We start from the raw sequence: 12,677 nt of genomic DNA, 5'->3' as shown, positions 1-12,677 counted from the left end.
ACCGAGCCGGACTCCGACCATCGCCGCCGGTAGGGACCTCCCCTAGCCCCGGCGTGGTCACCGTCGTCACCACCATCCTCGACATACCCAGCCTACGGGAGGAATCGAGCTGAGAAGCCCCAGAGCGTCGCCGTCGAGCTCATTCCCTCCGACGGCCGGAGCGGTCGATTCCGGCGACCTGGACCTTCCCAGACCTCGCCGTCCAGCTCTACCGACTCCTGGTGAGCTCCTGCATCTCGCAGTGCCCCTGGCCTGCTCAATCGTGCCCCGTAGCGCCGCCTCGTCGTCGTTCCCTATCCGCCGCCGCTCGGGCTTGCCGCCGGCAAGGCTCCGGCAACCATTTGGTCACTGCGCCACCACCAAATGGTTCACCAAGCCACCCCGAGTCGAGCCTGCCTAGTCTCCCATCCGCGCGAGCCCCGAATCGCCGGCGCCGTCCTTGACTGGCCGCCGGTGGTGGCCATGGTTGCCACGTCGGCGCCACTGTGGCAGCCAACGTGGCCACAGCCCCACCAATCAGCCCATCGCGGGTAGATTTAGCCGGGTAGGTTTAGTAGATTTCGTTTAAATTTAAATTTCATTAATATCCGAAACTTTGCGGATTTATAGAAAATTCATTATAACTCGGAAAATTATAAATAAGATATCCAAATTCTTAGAAAAATAAACTCTATCCAATAAAAATATAATATGAAATTTTTATTTTAGATAAAAATTTAATTGTTTAATACTCATTATTTAAGCCTTTTCTTTTATTCTTAATTGAATAAAAAATTAAATAAATATTAAAACTTTCCAAATTAAATAAAAACCAGTAAATAAATAAAGAAAACATTTAAAATAATTTTCTTTATTTGTTATTTTGTTAAATCCTTATTAGAAGGATATAAAACCTAAATAATAATTATCTTAATTATTAATTCTTCAAAAATAATAAAATGTCTAATCCAATATTATTTTTTACTCAAAGTCATTAACAACTACAACTCCATAATCAAATTAATACCTTAAGAGTTGTACCACAAATGGGAAACCCTCATTCCTTGTGGAATAAGATTACAACCTTATCATTTCATGTGAAACCCTAAAACCCTAATTCCCTTAGGAACCCTAGCTCTATTATTTTAAGTGAACCCTAAATTGGTAATAAACCTAAACCTAGAGTATAGCATGTGATCATGATACTCTCTTTTCATTCATAGAACTATAATTGCAACTAAATACTTACCATGTCTTCATATAATAATAGAAATCCATTTCTAATACATTGGTATTACATGTGTTCATGCCTAGCAGATCAAATAGGACCAACCCTAGTTCCTATCTTCTGAGACACCAACCTTAATCATTCCTATTTAGCATCACACCATTGTGATGAATCCTAATAGCAACTATACCCAATAATTTGCATTACATACCTATACTCCACTAAAACCTACAAGTACTTCATAATTATGAATCATCCTATTTAAGAACCAACCATTCCTTACTTAGGGGATCCAATAGTAAAACCCAGACCACCTCAACCCTAATTGATATACTTCTTATTATTTAAGAAGTATGTTCTTCAAAAGTTATTCTTTTGAAGAAAATATATAGTAGCCAACAATCCTGCCAAATAGGATCTATAAACCCTAGCTATCTATCACCAATAAGATACAACCAACTTTGATAGCACCTATGTATAATCAGTTGCTTTAGATGCCTCGGCTTAACTCAACCTTACAAGCCCTAGGTGTTGATGAATCCAACATTGTTGTGATCCATCTAATACCTACTCCAGAAACCAATTGGAACCATAGGAAACCATAGAAACCCACAAACCCAATTGTCATACTTGTTCTTTATCAGAGAACTTGTTCTTCAAAAGTTATTCTTTTGAAGAATATAACAAATAATCATTAACCATACCATATAGTACTAAAACTGACAACTGTTCTTTACATATTAACATTATGCCAATTATCATTCCTTGTATGCTCAATTGATTACTATGATTTATTCTATACCTTGTACATGATACCAAGTAATCACACCTTAATAAGAACCTTGTTTGTGAATCACTCTAAAAGTGCAACACATCTAAACAAATCATCACAACTCACTAATTCTAAATCATCGTGGTTAGGTCACGCTTAGGGCGATTGCATCTCATACTTATGCATTATTGCATCCTTGCCAATCTTTTAAACATCGTCCTTACCGGACGATGATGCTATTTCAGAATTTGGAGTTATTGCGTATCGAAGACCTTGTCTGCATAATCTTGCAGTCAAGAAAGGCAAGTTCATCGCTTGCTCATGTCATTTGAGTATTTTTACCAAATTACTTGCAAAGTACTATGTTTATCACTATTGCATAAAAAGCAAAACCACTATTTTCATAACTATGAATATGACTATGTGGTGGGCAATGGAACCATGGATTGTGTTGATATGGTGGAGGTTCCATTGCAAGGGTTTATATCCATCTAGGATTAACAACAAATGTCGTCCAGTGATTCTTGTGCCGTAATACCCGTGTTAACCATAAGATCCGGAGTGGGACGGAGTAGTCAAAAGTGTTTCCACCTCTCGTTCATCAACGGACGCGCCTTACCGTAGACACTTGTATCTGTCAGGGCAAGCGGTTGGTCGGGGAAGCCTTAAGTCCCCACGGCATAGTCCGTAGACACTTGTCGCTCGAAGTGCAAGCGGTTGGCTGGGGAAGCCTTAAGTCCCCACGGTATTGCGGTCTATGATGGGTTGCAGCTACCGGCGAAGGAGTTTGGTTCGATCCCAAACCGTTGTCGTGGTCGGGGTCCACCCGTGAGTGGGAATAATGGGACCGACGAGGACCCGGGGTCGGGGTATGCAACAACGGGTGGGTGTGCGAGGTAGCGGAGGAACATGATTGACTATGACCTTATACCGGGCCTCACACCAAAGGAAGTGTGGACGGGAAGAACACCCGGTTGGCACCAAGGTTAAGATCTCTTATGGGTAAAGCAACACACCTCTGCAGAGTGTAACGAACTGTGACCAGTCACTCCCTGTTCCGGGTTTTGGAACTGCGAACGCTGCCGGAAAGGAACTCCATGAAGTTCTAGTCAACCGGTGAAGGCTGACGGACATAGCTCTTCGGAATAAAAGCAACCTTTTGAAGAAATGATTACAAAAACTTGCATGCCTATGACTTTCTGGTCTATGGCTGTAGCTAGTGCATTAAACACCTCTTTCCTATAATGAACTTGTTGAGTACGCTCGTACTCATCCCACTCTTAAATCCCCTGCTTAGATATGGAGGCATCAAAGGAGGATCTACAGTGCAACTCAAAGACCGAGGAGTCAACAACTACTTCAAGAGACAGGACCCTGTCAGAGGAGTCAGTTACCACATCCAACAAGGAGAAACCTAGATTAGCAATAGAAAGGAACTAGCTTCCTAAACTTAGCTCCTATTTAGCTAGAATCTATTCTTAGCCTCTATAGCTAGTTAAATACTCTACAAGTAGAGTTCGTGATAGGATTAGACTACGAGTCGTTCTTCCGGAGTTTATTTGCGGTTTTACCTCATTGTAAAGTAGGAGGCTGTGATGATCTTCCGTAATGTAGTCGGAGTTATAATTCTATAGACATGCCTTGGACCCGCATATGTTTCGTTGTACCACTCGAGCGATGTAATGCTAGTGGAACGGTGTTTCATTGGTGTTATGTCAGACTTGCATACTACACCATGCAGTGGTATGCCGGGTCACCACAGTTGGTATCAAAGCAAATGCTTTGACCTTAGGATTAAAACCCTTTAAAGGAGACCTATAGGATTGGTAGTGTCTATAGGAAGTTGTTTTAGCTAAACCAAATTCTCTTATGACTTGAGATGGATATTCACTTGAGAATAATCCCGACACACTTGAGTCAACCTTTCCTATCTATCTTTCCTAAGTGAAGTTAGGTAGCTAATCCCAAGTATATTGAACACCATTAAGTCCTTAAAATCATAGATGAGTAAACCACGGTTGGTATACAATATATGGTAGTCCAAAGAGAGGATACAACCATAAGGAAAATATCCTATTGGAAGATGTGTACCAACACATGTTATGGTTAAGAAAAAGTTATCCGGACCTATAATAGGAGTAATATCAAGTAATGGAGATATGTGTGATACCCTATTAGAAGGTGTATACCAGGACAAGTAATGGGTAAGTAAAATCTATCCAAACTTGTGTAACAACTGATAGTAAGTGATAAATATAAGCTATATGAGATAGTATAGACCATGATGAGTCAATCATGGGAGGTAAGGAAGAGTGATAGGAATAAAAATTTGTCTACTTACATGATAGTGATGGTAATCATATATGATTCACCTGAGAATCATTATGTGATGGATTAGAACATCATAAATATTTAGGAGAAGTACAATAAGAAGTCAGGTGTTCAATAATAGTGCAAGAATTGTGTTCCAAAACCATGGGAAGTGTGCCAAGCACATCATGACCATAGTCTTATGGTAGAAACACATGGAAGTATAAGAGCTATATTTCCCTAGTTATGTGTTTAAAGTAGCAATGTTAGAACCTAGACATATCATGTGAGATAGTCTTCAACAAAATAGAAGTGAAGCTAATACTTCCAAAGAACTTTAGGTCAACCACAACTATTCCAGACCACTTTGTTTCAAGTTTATCTCATTGCAATTGTGCAATTAAGGTAAATTTTGAGACAAATAGTAGAATGCCCTATATTCATGCTAAGTATCATGATATAAACCTATATTATGTGGTGTTATATACTACACATCAGAGCCTGATGTTTAGAGATGTCTTACTCAACTATTATATTCAGGCTTATGATGGTGTGTAATATAAGCACAAAGCTGAATCTTCTTGGATTTTTATTTGGATTTCCATTGATTGACTAGATCCATACATGAAGTTTGACTCTGATATGCAAATGCATGTTGCAATATCAAGTTCTTACTTGATGCTATAGATCTAGAGGGTAATGGTAAACGTGTGAGGAAGTGACGAATTCTGAAGATTCTGAAGACAAGACGAAGGTTCATCGGAAGAAGGAAGTAAAATTGTGAGAAGCAACCACAAAACTCCGAAGGAAGTATCAACCAAAACTCATGCTTTGCTTCAACAGAGGAGTACTTTAGTACGGAAGAAGCATGAAGGTGAGAAATCTGGTGATTATGGTGAAGCTGAAGCAGATCCATAATTAATATAGAAGAGGGAATGCATGGGAAATCACCTTGGATACTATATTCATAGTGGTTTTCTTGCAAAATAAATCCTGAAGAGAGGAAGATGACCTATAAAACCATAGCAGATGTAAGAAGACCATAGTTGATATCAGAAGACCACAATTGGTATAGGATCAATACTGCGAGATAAAGTAGAAGATGTCTCGTCCAGTTGATCAGAACCTATAATAAAATCCAATTTTAGATATCAAATAGCCACAGTTGGTATGATAACCACAGCTGGTATCAGTTGGTATTACAAATAGTCCACGATTTAATTATTTGTAACAAAAGTTTGTAAACAAATAAAAATCATGTCAGCCAAATAGCTAGATCTATAATCATTTATTTGAAGGATTCACATTGGATGTCCACAATTAAGTGGATACACCACAAACATTCTTCGCGAGACCTTAGAAGAAGTACGAACCATAAACTAGAACCAAACCAATATTCTAACCATAAATCCAATGGTTGGAAGAAAAAGGAGTTGAAGACCATAAGAAAACTCTAAGGGGTAGAGTAAAGATTGAGTTGGGTGTACCACGACTCAATACTTTGAGTAAGATATAAGAAGAAGGTCTGAACTGAGAGGAAGTTCGATCCTATTTTCATAAGGTTGTTGAACATTACTTTCAGAAGTATGTCAGACCAGAAGCCGAGGTTTATACCTCGAGGAAGTAAGAAGTGGACTATAACTTGAGAAAGTGAGTAGTACTTACTCAGAAGTACAAAAGCTCAAGGAAGTTAAGCATAAAGAAGTTGGACGAAGAAAATACCATAGACCAAATACAACTCAAGAAGGTCAAAGACCGAAGAAGATTGAACATACAAATATCAAAGACTAATAGAATGATTCCTTTCATGGAACCTAAATAACCCAAAATAGTTATAGGTATCAACTATAAACCCCGATTGGATAGACTAAATGAGTCTACTCCATTCTTAGAGGAATAAACTATCATGATCATTCCCATGTTAAAATACCTTACTTAGTACCATTATTGCAGTTTTGGTAGTAATGGAAAAACAAAGACCTATTTTATCAAATAGGAGAATGTTATCCAATTAGTCCTCAATTAAGACTGTCAAGACAAGAAGAAGTCCCAATCATTGAATATTCAATGAGAAAGGAAACAAGATTATGATATTGAAAGAAATCAAATAATATTGAAAGTTAGAAGCCATGGTTCAGAGACGGGTATTATTAGATTCTAGAGAAAAATCATAGAACTGGAGTAAGAAACAAATGTTCAGAAAGCAGACACTAATGGATTCCGGGAAGAATGCTGGACAAGGGATATATTCAAATATATCCAACTAGATCAATACGGAGTTCGAGAAAAGATATAGTCCGCACAAGTCGGATCCACACTCCGGAAACGTGAGAGAGATCAAACTTCGAGGACGAAGTTTAGTTTAAGGGGTAGAGACCGTAATATCCCGGGTAATGGGGTTACAAAAATAGAGGAAACAGATGTGTGCATTGCATTCATGCATAGAAAATGCTGGGAATTTTCGCGCTTTAAAGTAAAACAGATCCACGATAACTGAAGTTTCACTTGACCTTGGTGGAATTGAAGTAGCTCATCAAGTCAAGCGCTATAAACCTCAAAGTGACTTTGATAAAACCTTGTTTTGGGTAGAGATGATTTGATCTAAGGGGTTAGATCAAATAGAACTAATAATCAACACAACAACACTTTACTTAATGATCAATTGCTTGATCTTATAAAAGATCATAACATGGTAACATTTGCCATAACATAGGAACATCCATTTAATTGGAAATCAAGTAACAATAATTGGAGAAACTATTCTTCACTTATCTTTTCTATGTCTTAAACTAATCCTTGATCCTACCATGAACCTCATGGTATTCAATTTTACTTCATTCTTGGAATCATGACAAGGAGATCAACTCTAGAAATATATATTCTACTCGATCTATTCCATATTATTATACATCAAACCTAGAGAGGTGAGAGTTCTATAATAATTATTAGAGAAGCAATACCAAACCTTGAGCTAAACCTTGGATATACATCCAAGTATTCAGATCATCATCTTTCAGAGGAACCCTAGGATATTATTCAAGACCTTCCCTAGAAAGAGAACCCATTCATGTTAGCCAAAGATATTGGTGACTACATCATTATCTTTGGAGAATAACCTTAGGAGATTAACCATTTCATCTTGGAGTGATGAGATACCCTATTATCACATGGAATAATACCATATCCATGAATTGATAAGGTAAGGAAGAGACTAACCCAATTATGCTAGACAAGTGGAACTTGAGCCTAGATACCTAAGGAGATATTAGGAGAACACCCTAAACCCTAGAATAACTATTCCTATATGAGAGAACTCAAGCTATGGTGTTACACTCAAGATAGTTGAGGCAACACTTGTACTTGAGGGAGAAAACTATCCATATATCCAGATGAGTAAATCATCATTCCTTGAGAAGAACTCTAAGTGGATATCTCGGGCATTCTCCTGGGATATTAACTATAGAGGCAACCATAACCATGTCCACCCAAGAAAATTATAATAGAAGGATTATACCCTAGTTGATCAAGACAATGCTTGATCATGGAACTGAGAAACCTAATTAATGAGAGGTACCTTAGGAAGCCAAACCTTGATCATTATAAATTGAGTGATGATCATAAACCCTAAGAACTTGAGGTAGAGATAATAAGAACAAGTTGATTATGTCTAATCCATGATCATGCTCTTGAGGTATGTGAGGATAAGTTAAACCCTAATATGATTATTAGATATTATTCCCCACATGAAATCATAGGGAGGTAACTAGTAAACAAACCTAGACTTATATCCTAAACCCTAACTTGTGAACCACTTGGTGATCACAAGTAGAATCCTACCATATCTAAATTTCCTAAATTAAGGAACCCAAGAGAACCTTAGAGTTAAACACTATACTTTATGTAATGAGTAACCATACATCCATATGACCAAAGTTAATGTAGTTACTTTAATGATAAGTTGGGGATAATAATAGGAGTTAATTGGTACAAGATAAAACCAATTCTCAAATCCTTAGTAATTAGAGAAGCACATGAAATATTAAGTAAGTAACCACCTTATCATGGTTAGGGGAGATTAAACCCTAGCACATACATTATGGTGTCATCTCATCTCTACAATCCAGAATTAAATCTCAACCCTAGTTTGTGTATCACTTGGGTGATCACAAATAAAACCTAAACCCTAATTGAGATTCAAACCAGTTGCCATTAGGTGAACATGATGAGAAACCTATAATTAATCACTAATTAAAGCTCATGCTTCAAGAATAACCTAGTGCTAAACCATTTGTTTAGAACCATGGTGGAGATCAACTACTTAATTAAGACAAACCCATAAATGCGAGTAATACCTACTCTAAGTAATTCAAGGTGTTATTAAATATAATCCTAGTGCCAACTCTGAAATATGGTTGTAATAGAAATCATAAAACCCTAACAGATTGATGCTCACATAAAAGCATATGTGAAGAACCAACTTCTTAAATAAGAAAACAAGTCCTAATAATAAACTCTAAAATACCTTGAGCTGGACTTACCAACTCTAATACTTCAAATAGATTGATCCACAAGAACAGAAAAACATAAAAAAATAAATGAGGATATAAATTCATGCTCATTTGCTATCTTGAATAAAACACAAGTATGTAATATAATGCTTTATAAGATACTTGTTTCAAATGATTATGAGTGTAATAGTCATTTCACAACATCCAAATGGAATTAACACAATTGAGACCTGTCAAAAAAATAATATAATTCAAATATGAGTTCAATTTGGTAAATTAAAAAAAAACAGAAAATAAGAAGAAAAAGAAAACAGAGAAAAGAATGGTGAAGAAGCTTACCTTGACCTACCAAACGCCGCAGCCCAGCAGCCTAGCCCACCAGCAACCCAGCAGCCACAAGTCCAACACGGCCCAACGCCAGCCCACGATACCCCTTCGCTAAAAAAATAGTGGAGAGGCGTCGTCCTCATCTCTTCAGGCGCGTGGAGGCCACCTCGACGTCGTGGCCGGCTTCTCCTCGCGCTGGCGCCCTCTCCTTCACCGGCAGTGTGACGAGGCATGTTCCAAAGATCCGTATAAATACCGCGACGAACCCTAGCTGCTCGATTTCTTCCTCCTCGTCTCAATTCTTCCCCAAATCGAAACCCTCACCGAGCCGGACTCCGACCATCGCCGCCGGTAGGGACCTCCCCTAGCCCCGGCGTGGTCACCGTCGTCACCACCATCCTCGACATACCCAGCCTACGGGAGGAATCGAGCCGAGAAGCCCCGGAGCGTCGCCGTCGAGCTCATTCCCTCCGACGGCCGGAGCGGTCGATTCCGGCGACTGGACCTTCCCGGACCTCGCCGTCCGGCTCTACCGACTCTGGTGAGCTCCTGCATCTCGCAGGTGCCCCGGCCTGCTCAATCGTCCCCGTAGCGCCGCCTCGTCGTCGTTCCCTATCCGCCGCCGCTCGGGCTTGCCGCCGGCAAGGCTCCGGCAACCATTTGGTCACTGCGCCACCACCAAATGGTTCACCAAGCCACCCCGAGTCGAGCCTGCCTAGTCTCCCATCCGCGCGAGCCCCGAATCGCCGGCGCCGTCCTTGACTGGCCGCCGGTGGTGGCCATGGTTGCCACGTCGGCGCCACTGTGGCAGCCAACGTGGCCACAGCCCCACCAATCAGCCACTGCGGGTAGATTTAGCCGGGTAGGTTTAGTAGATTTCGTTTAAATTTAAATTTCATTAATATCTGAAACTTTGCAGATTTATAGAAAATTCATTATAACTCGGAAAATTATAAATAAGATATCCAAATTCTTAGAAAAATAAACTCTATCCAATAAAAATATAATATGAAATTTTTATTTTAGATAAAAATTTAATTGTTTAATACTCATTATTTAAGCCTTTTCTTTTATTCTTAATTGAATAAAAAATTAAATAAATATTAAAACTTTCCAAATTAAATAAAAACCAGTAAATAAATAAAGAAAACATTTAAAATAATTTTCTTTATTTGTTATTTTGTTAAATCCTTATTAGAAGGATATAAAACCTAAATAATAATTATCTTAATTATTAATTCTTCAAAAATAATAAAATGTCTAATCCAATATTATTTTTTACTCAAAGTCATTAACAACTACAACTCCATAATCAAATTAATACCTTAAGAGTTGTACCACAAATGGGAAACCCTCATTCCTTGTGGAATAAGATTACAACCTTATCATTTCATGTGAAACCCTAAAACCCTAATTCCCTTAGGAACCCTAGCTCTATTATTTTAAGTGAACCCTAAATTGGTAATAAACCTAAACCTAGAGTATAGCATGTGATCATGATACTCTCTTTTCATTCATAGAACTATAATTGCAACTAAATACTTACCATGTCTTCATATAATAATAGAAATCCATTTCTAATACATTGGTATTACATGTGTTCATGCCTAGTGATGTCTACGTTCCCCCTCCTTTCCTGTAGACAGTGTTGGGCCTCCAAGTGCAGAGGTTTGTAGAACAGCAGCAAGTTTCCCTTAAGTGGATCACCCAAGGTTTATCGAACTCAGGGAGGAAGAGGTCAAAGATATCCCTCTCATGCAACCACCGCAACCACAAAGCAAGAAGTCTCTTGTGTCCCCAACACACCAAATAGGTGCACTAGTTCGGCGAAGAGATAGTGAAATACAAGTGGTATGAATATATATGAGCGAGTAGCAACGGTGCCGAGAAAATAGCTTGCTGGCGTGTAGTTGATGGTGGTAGTATTGCAGCGATAGTAACACGAGTAAAACGAGTAAACAAGCGAGTAGTAACTCAGCGGTATTTAGGAACAAGGCCTAGGGATTACACTTTCACTAGTGGACACTCTCAACATTGATCACATAACAGAATAGATAAATGCATACTCTACACTTTTGTTGGATGATGAACACATTGCGTAGGATTACACGAACCCTCAATGCCGGAGTTAACAAGCTCCACAATAATGCTCATGTTTAAGTAACCTTAAGTGTAAGATAGATCAAAACGACTAAACCAAGTACTAGCATAGCATGCACACTTGTCACCTTCATGCATATGTAGGAGGAATAGATCACATCAATATTATCATAGCAATAGTTAACTTCGCAATCTACAAGAGATCATGATCATAGCATAAACCAAGTACTAACACGGTGCACGCACTGTCACCTTTGCACACATGCAGGAGGAATAAAACTACTTTAATAACACATCACTAGAGTAGCACATAGATAAATTGTGATACAAACTCATATGAATCTCAATCATGTAAAGCAGCTCATGAGATCATTGTATTGAAGTACATAGTAGAGAGATGAACCACATAGCTACCGGTACAGCCCCGAGCCTCGATGGAGAACTACTCCCTCCTCATGGGAGCAGCGAGCGGTGATGAAGATGGCGGTGGAGATGGCAGCGGTGTCGATGGAGAAGCCTTCCGGGGCACTTCCCCGCTCCGGCAGGGTGCGGAACAGAGATTCCTGTCCCCCGGATCTTGGCTTCGCGATGACGGCGGCTCCGGAACTTTTCTCGTATCGTGGCTTCCTCCGTAAGGGTTTTAGGTCGGGGACCTTTATATAGGCGAAGAGGCGGCGTCGGGAAGGTCGAAGAGGCGGCCGGGGGGTAGGCGGCGCGGGCCAACCCTAGGCCGCGCCGGCCACCCTCTGGTGGGCCTGTGGCCCCCTCCGGTCCTTCCGGGTGTTACGGAAGCTTCGTGGAAAAATAGGAACCCGGGCGTTGATTTCGTCCGATTCAGAGAATATTTCGTTACTAGGATTTACGAAACCAAAAACAGCGAAAACGAGAACTGGCACTTCGGCATCTTGTTAATAGGTTAGTTCCAGAAAATGCATAAATATGACATATAATGTATATAAAACATGTAGGTATCATCAATAAAGTGGCATGGAACATAAGAAATTATCGATACGTTGGAGACGTATCAGCATCCCCAAGCTTAGTTACGCTTCGTCCGAGCAGGTAAAACGATAACAAAGATAATTTCTTAAGTGACATGCCATCATAAACTTGATCATACTATTTGTAAACATATGTAATGAATGCAGCGATCAAAACAAAGGTAATGACATGAGTAAACAAGTGAATCATATAGCAAAGACTTTTCATGAATAGTACTTCAAGACAAGCATCAATAAGTCTTGCATAAGAGTTAACTCATAAAGCAATAATTCAAAGTAAAGGTGTTGAAGCAACACAAAGGAAGATTAAGTTTCAGCGGTTGCTTTCAACTTATAACATGTATATCTCATGGATATTGTCAACATAAAGTAATATAACAAGTGCAATATGCAAGTATGTAGGAATCAATGCACAGTTCACACAAGTGTTTGCTTCTTAAGGTGGAGAGAGA

The sequence above is a fragment of the Lolium rigidum genome, chromosome 5 (assembly GCF_022539505.1).
Source record: "Lolium rigidum isolate FL_2022 chromosome 5, APGP_CSIRO_Lrig_0.1, whole genome shotgun sequence".
NCBI classification, from domain to species: Eukaryota; Viridiplantae; Streptophyta; class Magnoliopsida; order Poales; family Poaceae; genus Lolium; species Lolium rigidum.
The sequence above is the reverse complement of the archived record's forward strand: the minus strand, read 5'-3'. Positions refer to the sequence as shown.